Here is a 21,110-nt window from a genome sequence, read left to right as displayed (position 1 = left end):
GGGCGGTGAGGATCGGCCTGAGTCTTACTGAGCACCAGTAGCCCCTTACCCTGGATCTTCTCGTTCTTCTGTGGTCGCTCGGCCCTGCCCACATCCTGGTCCATTCTGTGGACTTCTGTGTCTGTCCTGTGCCTGTCCACCTGTCCACAGGCAAGCCGGCTCTCTGGCAGACCTGGGGTGTCGGCTAGGAGTGCACACCCTCCCCCCTATTACCTGGGGCGGAAGCAGCGTGGGGAGGGCTTCCCTTCCCAGAAAGTGCTGCCTTTGTGCCTTGGCATATTCTTTCCGTAGGCTCGTCACCAAAGTTTCTGGGTTTTCCTCAGGATCTCATACATACTTCTGAAGTACATTATTTCTGTTGCTTCTATGAATAAAACCACTTTGCTGCTACACTTTGGAACTGTCTTGGGGCTGTTGCCCAGAAAGACTGAGGGCATGGGGGTCGCTCAGGGGTCCTGACCTTATTAAATGCTGAAGGAGCTCAGCCTTCAGCGGGTGGTCCTGAATTTCCTCTGTAAATAACACTGGCTGCTTCGCGTTTTCTGGACAACTTTTATGCCTGGTTTCTGTTTCGTACCTTGCTAGATCATCTGGGGGGTGACCGTGGGGGTGGCTCCTGCTACCATCTGGGCTGGCTGGCCCTAATTTTGAGGGCGAGGTTACTGGTGCTTCCTCGTTATGTAGGCCACTTGGCTGCTGGACGTTTCTGGTAGATGCTTTCATTAGGTCAAGAGCGTTCCCTCTTTTACACTCCATCTCTGACCTGCACATCACTGGCACGCAGGGGAGTTCCCCCCCTCCCCTTATCCTCTGTGCTTTGAATTTCAGGCTCTTATTTTGGACTGTTTTTTGTTTTTTTTTCCCTCTAAAATAAAACGATAAAATATGCTCCAGACAATGTGATCGAAAAGAACAAAAATGAAGAGAAACGTGGCCAAGGAGTGCAAAATGTTTCTCTCTTTTCTTATCTTACAAATGCTGTTCATCCACGAAATACTAAAGGAGGTGGTGCAGATTCAAATACCTGTTGGTTCAGTCCTGGCTTTTCCATTTCTTAGCTGTGGGACCTTGGGAGGTACTCACTGTATCCCGGCCTTGGTTTCTTCATCCCTAAAATGGGGTAATGATTCTGCTTTGAAGGATTGACAGCGTTTCCCTGTTTTTAAGCAAGAACCATTCATTTTTTACATTTCATTGTGTGTCTTCTCTGCATTTACTCATTTCAGTTTAACCTTCAAAAACCTTTGATTATTGGTTTTTGAGCATCTGGTGAGACGTGACCTATGACAGGCTGTCAATCAAGATGGCTGTCATTGCCCCCTGTGGGCATCAGGGCTGTCCCCCTCATCCTCGGTGGCGTCAGCAGGACAGTCAGGGAAAGCTGGTCAGCTCGGGATTTTAGCCGCGTGGATCCTGCATGCCACGTTGTGGAAGCTTGATGATTCGGACAGGTTCTCACTAGGATGGCTCGTGGAGCACGTGGTGCAAATCCGAACATTCCTGTCGGTCAGCCCTGCTCTTTCTGATGAACGCTCGCGTGTTGCTCTGTGCTGGTACCGTACTATTTTAACTATTTTTGCTTTATAGTTTACTATGAGATGAGGGTAACTCTCCCTTAATGTGCTAAATCCACGGTCTCGTGATCGATCTTGTTAGTTTTAATGCGTTTAGATTGATAACTGCATCTCATTTACAAAACTAACTTTCATTTCCAAGTTGGTTGCTTTGAAGAGCTTCAGAATCTTCGTGAGGTTTCACCTTCCCTTTTGGGAACGTTGCATGTTTCCATTAATCCAGGTGTCTTCCGTGTCTCAGGCTTGGAGTGGCGACATTCTTTAGTTTATGTGGGGCTGTTCTTCTCTTCTTGGACTGAGCTAAAACGTGCACGTGTGTGTGTGTGTGTGTGTGTGTGTGTGTGTGTGTTGGCTGTTTACACATTCTCTGGGTGAGTGTCCGTGGGCTCATGCGTTTCCCCTGTCCCTCACTGTTCTGCCGACTTCCGCTGTAGAGAGAAGTCTCCTGCCTCTCTTGGACTGAGCTAAAACGTGCACGTGTGTGTGTGTGTGTGTGTGTGTGTGTGTGTGTGTTGGCTGTTTACACATTCTCTGGGTGAGTGTCCGTGGGCTCATGCGTTTCCCCTGTCCCTCACTGTTCTGCCGACTTCCGCTGTAGAGAGAAGTCTCCTGCCTCTTTCTTTCTTTCTTTCTTTCTTTCTTTCTTTCTTTCTTTCTTTCTTTCTTTCTTTCTTTCTTTCTTTCTTTCTTTCTTTCTTTTTTAAGATTTTATTTATTTATTCGACAGAGATAGAGACAGCCAGCGAGAGAGGGAACACAAGCAGGGGGAGTGGGAGAGGAAGAAGCAGGCTCACAGCGGAGGAGCCTGATGTGGGGCTCGATCCCATAACGCTGGGATCATGCCCTGAGCCAAAGGCAGACGCTTAACCGCTGTGCCACCCAGGCGCCCCTCCTGCCTCTTTCTAGTCGGCCAGCCCCTGTCTTGTTGCACGTCCAGTCAGGGAGGCCTTGGGCAGGGGTCGTTTCGATAAGCCACCTTGCAGCATGCTCGATGGCTCCTGGAAGCCCCACAGTGAGGCCTGGTAGGGTCGTCGGTGCTGCTTGCCCGTGCAGTTGAGAACCCTATTCTGGGCCCATGCATACATTTGGATTAAGTCGGGACAGTTTCTGTGATGGCGGCCACTGGGATGGGATTCTCTGACCTGGGCCAGCTTGCCATCCCTGTGGGAGCCCCCGAAGGTCTGCTGGTGGACGGGCCATGGAGGGAGGGCCTTCCTGGGCACAGGCCACGGAGTCCCTGCCACCTTGTTGCTGAACGCTTCCTGTGTGTTGGGTGGTTCGAAAGGACGGTGTGGGCATTTCGGTGTGGCCACTTTCCTTTGTCCTCGCATTCCATCCTCTTGACCAGGGAGGTCACGATGGCATTTCTGGAATGGCACGTCCTGCCTGCAGGAGCACCTGCTGAAAGTGGTGTGAGGTGCCCCATTTCGGCTTAGGTTTTGCTTCTCTCTAGGTTGTCCTCAGGTTCCAGTGCTAGCATTCTGACATTTTATAATGACTTTTCCTTCAATTCCATTTCATCGATCTGTTTCTCCATTTGTCTTTCTCAGTTTGCTGTCACAAGGACTTTGCTATCCATACAATATTGAATTTACTTTTTTTAAAAATTAAGGGCATTCGTCCCTTTTGCAAAGTCCTAGACTTGATTCCAGAGCTGCGTGGCCGCACACACTGAATAGCCTCGTCACGAAAGGTGGGATTTGTTGATTGTCTAAATAGACACTGTTATGACTCTAAATATTTAGTGTGTGAAAGCCAGACCGAAGGAAAGATTAATATAGACTCTGGAAGTTTTGGAAGATCTCACAGATACTAAACAGAAATCAAGGGGTCCTTTGTTTCTGAAATACTTTGGAAGTCAGCAAAGACATTTGGTTTTTGCCCAAGTTCGTGCACGTAGAATTTCATGTTGCGTCTGATGGGGAACCTACAGGAGACGCGCTGTCTTGACTGATGGAGGAAGGGTGCAGTGTTGGTGACCCCCCCGGCGGGGCTCCGCTGGTGTTTGCAGAGGCGGCCGTGGGTGCGGACGGGCCGCTGCACGCGGCGCCTGGAGGCTTGTTGGCAGCACGTGCTCTGTGCCTCTTGCTTGGTCCTGCTGTCGATGAGGGTGTATCTCAGTAGCTCTGCCAGTTCACCACGTTCAGAAATCACCCTGTCTTTGTTCTGTCTGCTGGGAAGTTCAATATCCACTTCTTTTTTTAAAGATTTTCTTTTTTAATTTATTCATTTGAGAGAGAGAGGGAGATAGAGCACAAACGGGGGAGAGGCGGAGAGAGAGGGAGAAGCAGACTCCTCACTGAGCAGGGAGCCCGACGTGGGGCTCGATCCCAGGACCCTGGATCATGACCTGAGCCGAAGGCAGACGCTTAACCATCTGAGCCACCCAGGCGCCCCATCCATTCTCTTAAAAATAGACAAAAATGGTTAAAGTGGTGATGAGGTTGACAAGCAACTGCATGTCCTTTTTCTTGAGTGATAGATGAATTTATGTTGCCTGTTATAAAATAAGGCAAATCTCCCAAGTGTATTGCAAATTTAAAGGCATATGCATGAAAGACACATTTGAAGGTAGTCCTGGGGCTTTTGGATCAGAATCCAAGGAAAGAATAGTTTCTCTGGAAAAGGTGGGAAGTGTCTCAGAATTTGAGGAGCAGAAGTGTTATGTGACCCAAGTTGCTTTCCCACATTCCAGCCCATTGTCATTTCAAAGACCCTCCTGTGTTTAACTGTTCATTTTTTTTTTTTTTAATTTGTGGTGAACGTAGCTACTAGAATTTAGAGATGTTGCACTCGACATAATTGCTATAATCTGTTTCAGACTTGCGAATTCTTTGAGAGGGTGAAAGCAGGTGCCCTTTATTAAAGTGCCTTTGCATCCATGGGTGATGTTCTGTGTTGAGCAGGCACATAATCCTGTATCCTGTGTCCCCGTTTCGGTCCCAAGAAGATCAGCGTCCCATCCGAACACCGGCAGGCTTTATAGCTTGAGGGTGGCCAACGTGCATGATCGATCGTGAGGGAACTGCACGACGTGTCATGGTTCATGATACCAAGTATTCCTTTAACATTTACCGTGTGCTGGGTCCTACATCTTTACAGGCACGGGCTCATTCCTTCCTCATAAAAGCTCTAGTTGGAGATACTGTTGTGGTGTTGATTTTGGAGCTGGGGAGGCAGAGGCTCTGTGCCTCGCCCAGATGTCACCTGCTGAGACAGGGTGCTGGCAGGAGATGCAAGGCTCTCAGGCTCCCATGCCTGCTCCTCGGCCATTGTGCTCACGGTGGTTTTCTAGGAAGTTCGAGGTCCATGACTTCTTCCGTACCAGGTCAGAGGCAGGGCAGGTTTTACTTCCCACTGTGGAGTGATCAGGAAGAGTTAGTTTAGGGGTCTCTTCTCCCCGCAAGGTCGCAGGCTGTGGACCAGCTCAAACACAGAGGCAGCAGCAGCGATAAAAGACTCTCTTGGACTCAGGCTTGCTCTGTGCTGTCTCTGCACTCATTCCCCCAGGGAGCGTGTTGCATTTGAGCTGTGAAGAGTCCTTAGCATTCTGATGTGATGTATCACGTCCTCGGGGAGGTGGGCTCTCCCCACACTGCCCTGCAGAGGAGCCAGGGTCAGGGAACGCCCAGGTGACTAAACACTCCCCTTTAGCTGGGCCAGGCTTTGTCTTCGTCCTGACACTGTCCTTGGAGCCTAGAGCAATCCTCGTGTTCCCCTCAGAAGAAGTGTTGCATGAGGGAATCAAAGCAGCTAGCCAGGATTCAAAGGGCAGGTCCGCCTGCTTCTGCCCCTCCTGTGAGTCCCCTCCTGTGGAATGCACATGCACGGTGCCCAGCGGAGCCTTCCTGCACCAGAGGGCTGGTACCTGGGCTGAGATGGAGGAGGGTCTCTGCGGGGTGGGGTGAGGGTTATAATCTGGGAGGACCCTGGGTTCAGAGCATGAATTATAAGTGAACTTGGCCTTGCAAGAGGGCAAAGGTCTGTACGTTTGTACCCCACCCACCTCGGGGGCACTTGCTTTTCCCGTAGGGGAGGATGTGCAGACTGAGGCCTGAGACCCAGAACTGCTTCCCTTGCTTCTCCGATCTCTGGTCTCCACAGGCATCTGTCTCTGCAGTCCGTTGACATGGCAACTGGAAGCCTACTCCTCCTGGACTTTCTTCTCGTTCTGCTCTTTGAAGAATTTTTTAAATTAAATCTCTTTGAAAAAAAAATATCCTGTGTATCTGTTTTAAAATATTTAGTCTTGGGTGCAGAGCATAAAATGCACGTTTGCACAAGTTCCACGCGTTTAGTGACGGCCTCTTTGACTTTCAGCTTTGGAGTTGAGCATCATGCTGAGACGGATCAGGGAACTGTGGGGAGTGCGGGCACCGTGACCGTGACCGTGACCGGCAGCTGGTTCTCACCTGGGTCCTCCTGGTCAAGCCGAGGCGGCTGCCAAACCACCCGAGCCCGGGCAAGGCCCTGACAGGTAAGGTCTGTTGGGTTTTCACTGGTACATAGGATTCTCTCTTAGTAGGAGAATCATCTGTTAAATTTGATAAAGCCGAGATCAATAAATGCTTGCCATTGCAGGCCGGGGCATAACAATGGCTCCTTTATTCTGGGGTTTCTGCAGGGAGTCTGTGTACCTGTCTTTCCCTGGCCCCTCTCCTCCCCTTTGCTCACTGGGCTGAGGTGGGGGGCCCGAGACCTCTCCTTGCTGGGCCTCGTCGGGCTCTGCAGACTGCGCTTCTTGCCCAGTGCTCACGCCTCTCCCTCTCCAGCCCCCTCCTGGCGTTTTGTGCAGAGTGGGCGATGATACCTCTTGGGTTGTCCTGAGACGTGCACAGGAGCCCTCAGAAGTTGGCAGCCGTTCTTTTTGGTAATGGGCCAGAACAGAAGTGGGGGCGGCTCTTGACTCAGGCCTTCTTTGCCAACATGGCCTGTATGGGTCTGCCCCACCTTAGCTCTGATACTGGGAAGCCCGTCAGTAATGAAGGTCTGGGGCGGGCGTTGGCACCTCCTCCCCTCAGTGCTACACCCGGGCAGGGACCTTCGCTTTTGTGCCCGTCTGCTGGGGTGTGGAGTTCTTACGCTGTCTGTGGGTCTGAGAAGTTCGTGGGGGAGCCGAGGTCAGAACAGCGTTCCAGCAAATGTGCCTGCTGGAGCCTTTGCTCCCGGGTGGGACGGTGGGCGCAGGAGAGTCTGTCAGTCAGCTTGGGCTGCCGTAGCTGATGCCCCAGCCCGGGCAGGTGTTTTGGCCTGGAGGCCAGACGTCCTTCATCAAGGCCTCAGCAGAGATGATTCTTCTTTAGCAGGGGGCTTTAGCCTTTCTCTTTGGTGCCAAGACGGCCGCCTTCTCCCCAGTCCTCGAGTGACTGTCTTCCTTCTGTGTGCATCTGTGTCCTAATCTCTCTTTCTTATAAGGACATGAATCCTTTTGGATTAAGGCCCACCTGTGACCTCATTTGACCTTAATCACCCCTTTGAAGACCTTTTTTCCAAATACAGAACATTCTGAGGCTTTGGGGTTAGGGCTTCAGCATGGGAACATCTGGATTTAGCCCCTAACAGAGGGGATCCCGGGTCGAGGAATTAGGGTCCATAGTCCTTGGGACAAGGTTGCTGGCTTTCCATGACCCTTGACTCACGTGGGTTTTCCTAAACTGTCGGCAATGCAGAACAGAAGGGTTTTAATCCCTTGATTAATGGAGTTTATGTAGCAGACCCTTCTCGAGTGTCAGCCTCCTGGTAGATGCCCAGTGACATTTTACGTGTCCTGTTTCAGACTCAGAACGTACAGGTTTTGTGTTTCTCTCTCTCTGGACAGCTAGCATGAGAATTGAATTTGTATTCTGGGGTGTGATTTTTTTTCTTCCCCTGTGAGCCCTCACAGACAAAACATCCCCCGCACGGAGCTGGGAGTAGCTGTAGCTTCTCCCGCTGCTGCCCCCGTCCCACCGAGTGAGGCTCGCTGCCCATGAAGCACGACCTCCTCAAACTTCTAGCGCTCTCCTGGAGCACCAGCGCCGTCAGGACGCACTGTTCCTTGTGAAGCAGAGGCCCCTGATCCTCTTTATTAGAGCAGAGATGAAGAAAAGGAGCGGGAGCGCCATACGTGGCTCTTCAGGGAGGCTGCAGAAAGAAAAGTCTCATAGGAGAATGAGCGAGAGGGAGAGGAAGCGCATTGTGCTTCGCTATGGCTCCGTCCCTTAGGTGGCCGGGACCTGGAGCACAGGGGCCCGGAAGCTGCTGCTTGTCCTGGCCCTGTGTTCTCTCTCCTCGGGGACCACGCAGTTCCTGAAACTGCAGTGGGCAGGGTGCAGAAGGAGGCCAGCGGGGGTGGTGGGCCGGGCTGATGCTCCCACCTGCAGGCCGTCATCCTGCTGGGCCCCATGCGCCTTCCCGCGCCTCTGTCCCTGAGCCGGAACCTGGGAGTTCTTACGGGCGGTGCTGAGCCTCCTTGAGCCTCAGTCCCGTCTGTGGCAGGTCGTTGAGGTGTGGGAGACACATATCCGGACAAAGGCAGGCAGCGTCCCTGGCCGCTCCTGTCCCGACTCCTTGGATTGTCTGACCAGCCTCCACCTCTAGTCCTTTTCTTCCCCTGTTAGCATTTGAACGCGGCTCTCCTTCAAAGCCACGAGCCCCTGGATGCCGAGAGCCTCGCCAGGGACCTCTTGACTCGGGTACACAATGAACCTAAGTGTTGTTTCACAGCTAATCCTCCCGTTTAGGGCCTGAAATCTAATTATTCATGGCAGCTTAGGCATGGGGTCTGTCGGTGTGGAAGGCACGGTGTAAGGCATGCCGTGTGTACCCTCCGGGCATGGGGAGCTGGGTCTGGGGCCGTCCCTCCCTGGGGTTGATGAATTTGAGTGCTCAGGGAGGTCAGTGGGTGTAGTGAATAAGGGGTGGATCCCCGAAGATTGCTCCAGGGTGGGAATTTCCAAAAACATGTTAGCCACAAAACCCTTTCTTGACTTGAACTCTCACGTGATGTCCTCTCCTACAGCATGTGTGGGACCCATTGAGTGCTCAGGGGACTCGGAGCACCCTGGGTCTGGGGGATGGCTGGACAGTGGACGTGGGTGCCTTTGTGCCTTCCCTGTGCTCATGGACAGCTCTCATGATGGGCTTCTCCAGGGATGAATCCGAGGTAGACAGTCTTAGATTTTTCTTGGCCAATTTTTTTTTTTTTTTTTTTAAGATTTTATTTGAGAGAGTCAGCAAGTGAGCACAAGCAGGGGGAGCAGGCTCCCCGCTGAGTAAGGAGCCCGATGCGGGACTCATCCCAGGACCCTGAGATCATGACCTGAGCCAAAGGCAGACACGCTTCACCAACTGAGACCCCCAGGCCCCCCCTAAAAGCCAGTTTGTATTATTCCTGGCCTCACACTGCATCCTTAGTCCTGGCCAGACAGTTTCAGAAACGCCCTTCCATGGGACACGGAGGTAGCGGGGGAGAGGGTGCGGGTCTGGGCTGCATGCACAGGCCGTTCTGCTGGGTGGTCTGGAATGGGCATCCTCTCCAAGGCGATGCCGACCCTACCGGGTGCAGGGTAGGGCTCCGTAGCGTCCTCCATGGTCCCCTGCATTAAAGAGAACAAATCTGACCTGAAGTTAGGCTCTGCTATCTTGAACATGGCATAGAACATATTTGACGGGCATCATTCGATCAGTTCTCACTTTCCTGACTTTTTCTACTCACTTGGTAAGTCCCAGAAAGCACACATTTGGTACCAGCTACTGTGCCAGGTGAGGTGCTGGGGGCGGTGGGGCCTCCGGCCGGGCCACAGTCTGGCACACGTGGAACGTGTTCCAGTAGCAAGATACTCCCTTAAGAACTCGTATCTCTTTGATCTCGGAGTTGGAGCCCTGTTCCCTGGGGGTTCAGGAAGATGCTGTAACACAAAATAAGAGGGTCTGAGAGGGACCTGTTAGTAGCCAACAGGGAAATTAATAAATTACGGGCTTCAGTCTGGGCGGTGACTCCGAACAGGGCACCAGTCTGGATGCGGGTGAGCCCGCCATGGGAATCGTGATCTTGGAGGGCTGGGGTTGTGGGCGGTAAATGAGGGTGGAGGGAGATCCGTAGGGCATTAGGGCTGCCCTCCCTCTGTTCTTCACTGCCACTGCATCCCAGGAGCCCTGTTTGTTTTGGGGTCATGGTGGGAGAGAGAGGTATGGATGGTCTGACTTGCCTGATTTCTGCTCTCTTGATCCGACAGTGGCCACAGTGGGACCATGGCTTGGCCATCCCCTGGCACCATATTTTGGTTGCTTGTGTTGATCTCACTGGAGAGTTTGTAGGGGTGGTTGACTTGGGTCAGGGCGTCATACCCCCAGGCCCCGTGTCCATTGCATCACCCCCTCTGCGGGGCTCGTGCCTGGGGTGCACTCTCACCCGACAGCAGAGGCTGGCCCGCCCCCTGCGGAGCGGCTCCCACTCCACCCTGTCTGTACAGCAGGGGAGCACCTCTCTGGGCCTCCGACCCTTGGGATGCAGCCAGAGGAGGGCTGGTTCCTGCCGTAGCTCCTGTGACCTGCTTAGCAGGACAGGGCTCGGCGAAGGTAGAAGCCATTTCTCTGCCCAGCTGTGTTGATGGGTCGTTCCTCCCCATTTACAGTATGATTGACACCCAGGCCTTCTCAGGGTCTAACTGGAAATGGAGCGACTTCTGTCTTCCTCTTTTCAAGGGCAGAGAGACCTCGTTGTGCCACAGCTTGAGGCCGCGTTGGTGCAGAGAGATCTCGGAGGGACTGGCATGCGCGCTGTGCCGTGTTCCTCTCTGGCCTCCTCTTGCCTCCTGGCTTCCCAACCGCACACTTTGCTGACTTTCCTGCCTAGGCTCTCTCTTTCCGTTCGCGTTCATTGTTGCCCTGGTCACTGTGCTTCTGCCGTCCGCTCTGCGCTGGAAGCATCCTTGCATTCTTTTGGCAGACTTTCTCCCATGGGCTGCCCGTGTTGTTTCATTTCCGCCTCGTGTGGGGCGCTTAACCCAGTGAGCCCCGATGCTGCTGGGGCGTGAGCCCCACTCCCTCACCACGTGTGCTGAAAAGCCAGCATCGCGCGGCGGACCTCTGCTCCTGTCGGTTGTGCATCCTTGCACCTGATAAGCCCCTGATGGCTGTGTTGGGTCTTAGCACCTTACTCCCCGATGGAGGGAATCTGAAGCTCACTGACCTGAGCTTGAAGGAAGGAGCAGAACCCAGTAGCGCCCTGCTTGTGAGTCACTTGGAGATGCAGCGGCTCTCACTGGTTTCCAGAGAGCCTGTCCTTGTCCTGGAAGCATTTTTAGGATGGCTGCTCTGAAATCCGGACCAATTCCAACTGGAGTCCTGTCACCGCGGGCGTCTGTGGTTGTCTTTTCTTGTTCTGGTTGTGATGGGCCTTGTTCTTGGAGTGACCGGTGATTTTCAGCTGTGCTGTGGACAACTCGGGTTTATGGCGTGAGAGCCATGGTTCTGCTTCATTTCCTTAGCAGGCAGTTTCCCTGTGGAGGCGTTGTCCCCAGTCCGCATGGGGCTGCGTGTCCCCTGCCTGCTGGGCCCGTCCAGGACACCTGAGGACAGTGCCTTCTCCCAGTTCAGGGGGGCATCCACGCCTTCCCAGAGCACTGCCTCCCTGCAGCCACGTGCAGTCCCCCTCTGGGAGCAGGGTGGGGGCAGTGGAGGGTGACATGCATGACCTCATCACTTGTCGGGGGTCATTCCGCTCCTGCTGGACTCTGCTGGCACGGGAGGTGGTGGTGAGGGGAAGAAATGCCGACTTAGCCCACCTGTCCCTCCTTGTTCCGTTTGTGATGCTAAGAGGGGTTGGAGGCAGAGCTCCCCCGTGACGCCTCCTGGCCATACTCTTGCGGGGAATTGTGTATCTGTTTCTGCCGGGTGGGACATAGAAGATCACCCCCATCTGGGCAGCAGACACTATGCCAGGGGATCCGAGTGGGCCCCCCTCCCGCCAAGTCAGGGGATGGGGGTGTGAAAAATGGGCCCCCACATGCCCTGCTAAGACCGGGATGGATGGGGAAGCCTTTCCAGTGCTGTTCGGTACAGCAGGGTGGCTGTCGTGGACAAGGTTTTTGGGATCGTTAGACCGCCTTTTCTCCCCCATCCTTCGTGTGGGTGGGGGTAGGCTTTCCAGAAGTGTTTCTTGTCCAGGTCTGTTGGTGGTTCTGGTTGGAGACTTCTGCAGTGCCCTGTCTGGGATCTGTGGGAAGTGAAAGGAACCCCGGGGACTCACCCCACCTTCTTCCTCATGTCCCAAGGTCCCCGGCCAGTGCCCTCTTCTCTGCACCTCTCGGATTTTTCCTTTGTTCCTCGTTGTGTGACATCCATCGTGGCTGGACCTGGAAGTCTCCACTTGGGCTCTCGGAGCTTTCTGTCCACAGTCTTTTGTTCATACAGGGTGGTTGAGTTTTCGGAGGAGGGCTGGAGGTTGATGGCTTGGCTCCATACGGGGATCAATGACAAGAGGAAGTGGTTGTTGGAATTCTGTTGACGCCAGCATTTGTAAAGTGAAGCAGGTGCTTTAAGATCTTAAGCACCTAAGCACCTAAAGAATTACGATACCTGATCAGTCACCTGGTTGTTTCATGTTGCACGTTTATCTCTTTGCCATTATTCTCCGGTTCAGAGCCCCACACAGCCTTTTTTTGGTATTATTTCTGTCCATCCAGGTTGGGGCAGGATCTGGTTGGCACGCAGGGAGCCTGGGTGCCCTGAAGTTGGCGACAGCCGATGTATCCGCAAGATGGGAGTTTCTCGAGAGAGAACTCAAAGCATGCAGAAATGTTAAGTATTGACAGGTTTCTGAGAATTTTGGGTATTGGAGTACTTACATATAAGGTAACAGGCATTACTTCTTGAAGCTCAGCATTGTCGAGCAGTGACAGGGTCAAAGTGAATTTGGACAAAGTGCACTGTGGGGGAAACGCAGTTAATGTGGTACTTACGGGAAGTCACGGGAATCTCGACCCAGCAGCCTTGGAGCAGGCACTAACTCTCTGATGCCCGGGCTTGTGGGAAAGTGTGTTCTTCCTTCCGTCCCCTTCTCTAGGTTTGATCTCCTCCTGCTGAGGGCCTGGGTGCCTGGCTTGGGGCATGGCTGTGGGGCCACACGTGTTCTAGGCTGGGAGAGAGCAAGTGGAAAACCAGTCAGGAAGACAGTGTCCAAGGCAAGTCAAGGCAGGGGATGACGCACCGGGAGAGCCGTCTCTCTTCCAGGTGGGCTGCTCTGGGTGCACGTGGAGAGCACTGAGTTCATCCTTGCGGCTCCGTCTGGTCTTCGGTTCCGGGGCAAGCCCCTGGGGATGCTGTAAGTCCACCCTTCCCTTAGTTGTTCTGCTTGTGTCTTCAGTGGTTGAAGATGACTCCTGGAACACAGCAGATTTACCTTTCTCCTCTGACAGCTCAGACTGGTCTGGGAAGGCCCATCCTTCTGTTCAGCAGTGACTTACCTTGGGGTGCGGGGGTCAGTGCAGGCTGAGTCTGGGGCCTGTGACTCATCACGTAAGGTGGCTGCTGTCTTGGCTCTCCTGTGAAAGTGGTCAGCATCATGAGCCCAGAGCTTGTGTATCTTTGTGATGTAAAAACACAGCTCCTTTGGCATCGGTGTCGGACGTGGCTTGACCTCACAGGTGTTGGGGAGTAGTCGAAGCAAACCTAGGTTTGACAATTGCTGTATATTTCTGCTGCTGTTGGGCATTGAGATTCATGGCTGGCATGCTCGAGTGCTTCTAGAGGTCTCAGCCCAGGGGTGACTCTTGTCAGGCTCGACATGTTTGCAGTCGTGGAAGCTTCTGTTGAACCTCGTTGCCCAGAGATGGAAGCAGGACAGTGGAGACCTTCATGTGTGCACCCGCTTAGGTAGAAAGGAGAAAAGAGGCAGTGAGGAGACACGTGTTTTTTTGGTCTTTGGTCCTTATCCAGTGCCGGTGATTCATGGAGCTTTTCAGACAGCTTTCGTCTGTGAATGCTGAGAGCGGCATCTGCCGCGTTGCTGCTTGTGGCCGCCTTGGAAACTGTGCAGAAGATGTTCTGCCTGACACCTGCCAAGGGAACTCAGCTCCCAGGGGAGCAGAGGGCGCTCCTTGCAGGCTGCCTTCCGGTGCAGGGCTGCCGCGGGGGCTCCTGTGTGCTCCCGTGTGCGATCTGCGGGCCGCTCCCACCCACTCTCTTCGAGAACGAGATCTCCCGTTCTTCTTTCTGAGCGTGGGGCCAGCATGGCAACACGGTTACTGAGGGAGTCGCCAGGCCAGCGGGCCGAGGCAGAACACCGTGAGGTGAAAGGAGGATTCGTTTTCTCGGAGTTACCGTCTCCGTGAAAGAGGATGGGGGGCTGTGATAATGCGCAGTGAGATTGATGAGCACAAGCTCACGCTGACTGCGCGGCTCCATGTCAACGCTCCATGCTGGCAGAGCAGCAGGCCTCGGTCTCCAAGACGGGACGGGCGACGGAGAGGTGGTTGGCATTCCAGAGCTGCTCCTTCTTGTCCTGTGACAGCTTCGGACACAAGCGATGTGAGGTCTGCAGGTGCGGAGGGAGTGTGATGATGTGGATGGCTCATCGGGACATTACTGCTTCCTTAGTTACTGCAGTTTTTAGACCCGGTGGGGGAAGTGTTGCTCTCAAAAGGACAGATCCTGCGAATTGCAAAGTTTGGAGGAAAAATTCTCGGTCACTATCATGACCCCGGTGGTGTGTGACTAGTTTGGCCAGCGTAGATACAAACCCATTTCTTTTTTAAGCAGAACAATTTTAAAATTCCATTTTACAGTTAGACATTCAAGAATGTTGTCCTGAAAATCCAGGTCTCGTGTGAAAGAAGTTATTATGTGTGTAAACACCCAGAACATTGGCGTTCGGAGAATTTTTAGCGTCATTTAGGTTGTAGAGAACCATTTTGACTTTTTTATTTAAAGATTTTATTTATTTATATGAGAGAAAATGAATTGGGGAGAGTGAAAGGGAGAAGCAGACTCCCCACCAAGCAGGGAGCCCGACGCAGGACTTGATTCCAGGACCCTGGATCATGACCTGAGCCGAAGGCAGACACTTCACTGACTGAGCCACCCAGGCGCCCCGTTTTGACTTTTCTTAGGTGAGAAAACGAGAGTTTCCAAAAAACACGTGTTTTGATTTGGCACATCTTCTAAAGGCAGAGTTAGGACTTCCCGTGATGGTTTTGAAAGAAGTGCCTTTAATAGCTCTTTCCTCTCTTGGGGGGTGGGTCTCGCCCTGTCTGTGAGCTCAGAGCCTGTGGGGCCAGAACGGATATCCTTTTGTCTTTACCTGGACCAGCCTCCACCCCCACAGGGCTCTGGTCCCAAGTCCCCCTTCCCGGCCACAACGGTCAACGTGCGTGTTGCCTAAAGCCCGAACATTGAGGTTCCGGAACACAGGCCAGCGGGGGTCATGACCTCACCCCATGTCGTGCAGGCTGCGCCCTTCACTTATGTGGCCCCATCTCACCCCCCACAGCGGGTGACGAGGGAGCCTGCACGTCCTCCAGGCCACGCAGTAGTGGGCGCGGGGCTCGAACGTGGCCCGGGCCCTGCTCGCTGTGGCTCCTGCCCCTCGCGAGGACACGAGAAGCAGAGCGGCGGGCTGCTGGCTGCGTCTACCTTTCGTTCAAGTTCACAGAAGCAGGAAGGACCGCGTAGGTCCTTTAACCCAGCAACGCAGCTCTCTGGAGCGGACGTGGGATGAAGCCCCGCGTTGATGGCCGCAGTCACCCTGCTTCAGCGTCTGAGGGAAGGAAGGCCACTGGGTGTCCGCACTTCCTGTGGCTTGGTCGTGGTTTTCTTGTGACCTGACCATGTGTGTGCCTCTCCTCTTTGGAACCCAGGTCGTCAGAATATGAGAAAAGACACTGCTCTGGGGCGCCTGGGTGGCTCCGTTAGTTATGCTTCCGACTGCTGTTTTGGCTCAGGTCATGGTCTCAGGGTCGTGGGGTCGAGCCCCGCATGGGGCTCCGTGCTGGGCGTGGAGTCTGCTTGGGATTCTCTTTCTCCCTCTCTTTCTGCCGCTCCCCCCCTAAAGAAAAGAGAAAACACCACTTCACTATGTAGCTTGGCTCCTCCGCAGAGGGATCCGGCGTCTTTCCCTTGGTGTTGAGTTATTCAAGTCCTACCGGGCACAGAATGTTGTGATGATTTTTCACTGAAAGCTAGTGTATTTAAAATGAACGTATTTGGGTTGTTTTGAAACATTATCAGAACATCCTGTAGCTAAACTGTATCTAAGAGATCCAGGTCTGGAGCCTGGGTGGTTCAGTCGTTTGAGCATTTGACTCATGATATCAGCTCAGATCTTGATCTCAGGGTCGTGAGTTCAAGCCCTGCATAGGGTTCCATGCTGGATGTGGAGCATAGTGGAAAAAAAAATAAAAAAATAAAAAAAATAAATAATAAGAGATCCCAATCTGATGGCTTGTGCAAACCTACTAACCGACCCAGCCCTGGCCTTGGTGGAGGGGCACACAGTTGCCCTGTGGATCATCTCTTCTTGCCAGCCCTGCCTCACCCCCAGTCTGATAATCACTGTTGGAGGAACCCGTGTATTTTACACATATAGACACATCTTCTCTAGTGAACGGATGCTGAGCCATTCTGTCCGGGAGGGTTGAACTTCGTGTGTGGGAGTAGGTTTCCCAGGCGACTTGTCCTGGTGTCCTGGGTCTGGTGGGTTGGCGTGGGGCGCACTCCAGGTGCTAACTCAGCTCAGAAACGTGTATTTCGTATTAGGTTCTCCAGGACAGAGATGTGACAGGTAGCATCTTCAAAGCATCTCTGGCCAGACATCCCCGCAGCATGAGCTGAGAAGGCCTTCACGAGTCAGGGCTTTTTGTGAGGTACGAGTGGGTGACACACTGAATTAACACACTTAGAAGTAAGAGTAGTTATCTGTCCCCAGTCATCAAGGTGGTGGACAGGGAGGGAGTGAGGGAGTGATGGAGCAGGTGTGAGTGGGTTTGCACGGAGAATTACACACTTGCTGTAGCTGTGAAATTTAAGAACAGAGCCGACATTTATGATTGGAGCTGTCAGAAACCTCTAAACCCAGGACGCATGGCTCGCTTTCCCAGCCGTCTGAGGGATGGCTTGCACTCCTGACCTGTAGTCCACACGAGTCCGATGCTGTGAGAGCCCAAGAAACTGGTTTACTTCGCTGAATTCACCAGTGATCCTGGGAAAGTTCTGGATAGTGGGGCAGCCTTAATGCTTTCAAGATTTAAAACCCAGTGGTCATACTCACTTATTTTTTTGGATACGGAATTCCTGCACTTGGCACAAAACTTAACAGCTCCAGAGGGCCTTCCATGAAAAATAAGTCTGTCCCCCCAGATCCCCCCACCTGTCCTGGTTGTCACTCACCAGTAGCTTGGGGTCAAGAACGGCTCTGCAGGGAAGAAGCTGTGTGCAGTCTAGCTGGGTTACTACTGCCGTGTCACTCCCGGCGGGTGCCTGGAGGTCGGGGACCCCACACCCCCTTCTCCAAAGCCCCAGGGACCGGGGCTCTTGCAGCACCAGCACTGGACTTGGGGGCCGATTGGTAAGGGAGGAAGCCGTAGGCCTTCTGCAAGATTCCCGGACAGGATGAGACTAGGAGGATGTGGTGCCGGCCGCCCTCAGTGTTCATGCTTTCCCCAGAGGTCTCTCGCTGCAAATCCTCGAGCTTTCTTTAGTGGAACATCCCCCATCACTGAAGCGAGTTTCATCGTAGGGGTAAGTGCTATACTTTTAGGTGTTGATCCAAAGGACTTGGGTTTGTATGTGTTTTACAAAGTATTTAAATCCAAGCACTGTTTTTATAGACCTTCCTTAATTTTTCTGATAAAGTCTGAATCACTTTCCCAATGATTAGAGAACCGGATTTGCAGGCAGCAAAGGCAAACCCGAGTGGTTTCAGTGGTGTTGATGCCACTCATTCGCCCCTGAAGGGCAGCTGCTAGGGCAGTAGGGGCGTGGTAGAGGAAATGTGTGACATCACGGTGATCTTTCCCTTTTTGACTTAAGTGATTCAGTCTCTTAATGTTTGTGCTCCTTTTATGTTTGGATATGCAAAGAGCTGTCCCCTAGAAGGCACCCACAGGCATTCAGTAATTTGTAATAATTCGTACACTTCCAGCGTCAAGCATTATCCTAAGTAAATGACGCGAGTAGTGAAAACATTAATGAGTTAATGGAGGTATATATGTCTATGTATAGATGTAAATATCAGGGAAAGTAAGTTTTCTTAAAAGGACCCTGATTTTAGGCCTGTGTGTAAATAATCCATGTTTTAGATGTAAAATTACAGTGGTTTTCCTTGTCCCCCTGGGGTCCCCTGGTCGCACAAGGTAGGATGCCCTTCTGTGCAAGAGCTCCCGATCCTTCCTTTTCTTGGACTTCTGGGCTGGCTACCTGTGCTGATTCCATGGGCATTCCCTGGCTGCGAGGTCATGCATTCCCTGGGAGGCCCTGTCAGCTTGTCCATCCTCTTAAAGCCTGTGTCCTCTTCTGTGAAGTAGGGACGGTCCCCTCGCGGGTCAGCATTGTCTGGGGCTCTGCGCCAGTGTGGGTTTCCTCTTGTCAGCTCTTGTGTTCGGGCTTCGTGGAGGGGTGTCCCGTCCATCCCTTCTGGGAAGGCGGGCATGGAAAGGTGGGGTGCGACATCCTCATGGACGCCCCCCACCCCGCCTCTGTTTTCACGACCCGAGGCCAGTGTGGTTTTCCCTGGCAATGCATTTATGAGGGACGTCATGAGGCCGCTTGGCCCATGTGTAGTCCTGGCTGTTCTCTGTGGGTACCCTCGCTCTTCTCGCTTGGCTGTTTCTTGACTTCCTCCCATGCTGTTGGGTCATTCCTTACAGGAGCCTTCAGGAACTGGGTTAGCAATCGTGTCTGTGCTTAGCTCATGACTGCACGCCTGCGTATTAACCACAGCACAGGTGCAGGCCCGTTTCTCAGACTCTGGGGTCCGCGGGCTGAGGCAGCTGGAAATTGAAGATCAGCATCCAGCCTTGGCCTCTCTGGCTTGCACGGAGCAGATCCCGTTCCCAGGGACTCCGCGTCCAAGGTCAGGACTTGGGCTCTGGATTTGGGCAGAGCACAGTTCAAGGACTGAGCACACACTTGGCTGGCATGGGTGACCCAAGGCAAGCTGCTTCTGCTCAGCCTCCTGGCCTGTCTAGTGGGATTAATCATCATGTCCCCATGTGGATCCTCTGAGGCTGCGATGCTACACACAGCCTAAGGAGGCGTGTGGCCAGCACCAAGCTTCATTTCAAAATTTCGCTGGTTTTCTGTCAGTAGACTGACCAAAGCACTTAGGTGTAAAGTACCGTGTCTACATGAATAGAATATTCCAAACTCGTCTCTTACAAAAGACTGAGCGTATGAAGTCAAAGGTCGTTCTTCTACATATGGTCAAATCCAGACCCTTGTACCTGAAACCCGAGGTTGGAAGTGATGAGGTCATTCTCTGCTGCAGGCAGCTCTTTAGCCTCCCCCCCCACCCCCCACCCCCCGCCTTGTTCTAGAAGGGATTCTTTCTATTTGTGTAGGAAAAAGTGATAGATTTTTAAAAGGCAGAAAACATACCAGGTGCGGCTTCCCTGTGGGAATCTGGCCCTTAAGATTCAGGTGTGACATTTGGAAGAATTGATTCTTTTTTTTTTTTTTTTTTAAGATTTTATTTATTTATTCAACAGAGACAGAGACAGCCAGCGAGAGAGGGAACACAAGCAGGGGGAGTGGGAGAGGAAGAAGCAGGCTCATAGCGGAGGAGCCTGATGTGGGGCTCGATCCCATAACGCCAGGATCACGCCCTGAGCCGAAGGCAGACGCTTAACCATTGTGCCACCCAGGCGCCCCAGAAGAATTGATTCTATTGTATACTTCACACAGTTGTGGTAGGTTCCCCTCCCCAGCTTCTGGAAAGTGAGATGGGACTCTTCAAAGCTTTATTGCAATTTTCTCCCAGTTTTTCCCCCTCGCAAACCTCATAAAAAAGGATTCATCTTGTAAAGAAGAGTTGAGAGCCTTAGTTCTCAAGTTTGGGAACACCGGGGCGCTTGAAACAATGCTCTCATCCCCAAGATTTTCTTTTCGCGGGTCTGCGGTGCAGCCCAGGCACCCAAGGTGCCCCGCGGTTGGTGCTAGGCCACGGACACAAGGGCGCCACAGGGCCCACCCCTACTTTCTGATTGAGCGGGTCAGCATCTGGGCTGGAGCACGTGCGTGTGCGTGGGTTCCCAGGTGGTGCCTGTGCCGTCTGTCCAGGGACCCTGATTGGAAAACCATGGGACTGTGGGGTTCTGGTTAAGAGCGTGGACTTGCGAACTGAGCTCCATTGCATCCTTGGTCACCTCTTTCTGCTTCCCATCACTGGCCCCAGGACCTTGACCACTGCACTTCATTTTACTCTTGTCAACAGTGGGAATGATTCTGGTGTGAGGTGTGTGCGTCCGTGTGTTTGCACACATACACACACACCTCTACCTAGCCTACTGCCTGGTCTACATAAGCACTCGGGAATCATCTTTTTTTCTTTTTTCTTTTGATCTTGACAAATTGAAATAATCGATAGTAAGAACATCCAAGCCCATGGCTTTCTTTACATGTAGGGGCGAAGATGGAAGGACTGTGGGTTTCAGTCTGTTTTATCTGCAGTGCTTTCTATTGTAAGGGTGTTTTTTATTTTATTTTTTTAAAAGGATTTTTTTTATTTATTTGAGAGAGAGAGCAGGAGCAGGGAGGAGGGACGGAGGCAGAGGGAGAAGCAGACTCCCTGCTGAGCAAGGCGCCTGATACAAGACTTGATCCCAGGACCCTGAGATCATGATGTGAGCTGAAGGCATTCGCTTAGTCACCCTAGCCACCCAGATGCCCCTATAAAGGTGTTTTTTAAAGATTATTTTGATTCTGGTATATATTTGTAATAAAAGTTCTAAGGCCATTGAAGTCTCCAAAGTTATTTCTTTATTAATGTCTATAAAATAATGCTTAAAAATATTTTATTCCTTTATTTTTGTTTTGTACGTGGAGTTCTTGTTTTTCATGTAACTTTCTTGTTGAAGGGTGAGGTCCCTCCATTTGCTGTGAGATCCCCGCGTGCAGGCATCGTGGCGCTTGGAGGGTGAAGGCCGAGCCCTGTTGCAGGTCGTTAACCATACTGTGGGCCGTGGGCTCTGCTGTTCGCAGTGGCACGAGCATCTCGCTTGGCCCTACGCTTCGCCAGCCCCGTCTCTGTCCTCGTCTACGCGCTTGACTTTTGTCCTGTTCTTGCATCTCTGCCTGCTCCCTCTCTGTGCCCCCTACCTGGCTCTCTTTTTAAAGCATTTCTATTTCAGTGTGCTTTGAGTATTTTTTATTAGAATAGTTTTGAATATTATTTTGAAAAGAAGGGAATCAGATAGTTGACATTTATGGCTGCACGTCATCTGTCTTCGGAATAAATTGTTTCTTTTTTGAATGCTGTCTTCATCGCCTGGTTTCTATTTTCCCTGTGATGTTTGAAGGATTATGAGTTTCTTTTTATGTGTTTATTATGATTCAGAATGT

The 21,110-nt window shown here is 52.4% G+C and overlaps 1 protein-coding gene across 1 annotated transcript in view; it reads left to right on the top strand.

Moving 5' to 3' along the window:
* GRB10 (growth factor receptor bound protein 10) overlaps positions 1 to 21,110 on the top strand; it is a 177,119-nt gene that overhangs the window by 26,847 nt on the left and 129,162 nt on the right. The window contains exon 2 of the mRNA XM_008703457.2: positions 5,895 to 6,051. The gene's annotated coding sequence lies outside the window, so the exon portion shown is untranslated. The remainder of the gene's footprint in view (positions 1 to 5,894; positions 6,052 to 21,110) is intronic.

This window comes from Ursus maritimus, unplaced genomic scaffold, assembly GCF_017311325.1.
Source record: "Ursus maritimus isolate PB19 unplaced genomic scaffold, ASM1731132v1 scaffold_3, whole genome shotgun sequence".
Classification (NCBI taxonomy): domain Eukaryota; kingdom Metazoa; phylum Chordata; class Mammalia; order Carnivora; family Ursidae; genus Ursus; species Ursus maritimus.
The sequence above is the reverse complement of the archived record's forward strand: the minus strand, read 5'-3'. Positions and strand labels throughout refer to the sequence as shown.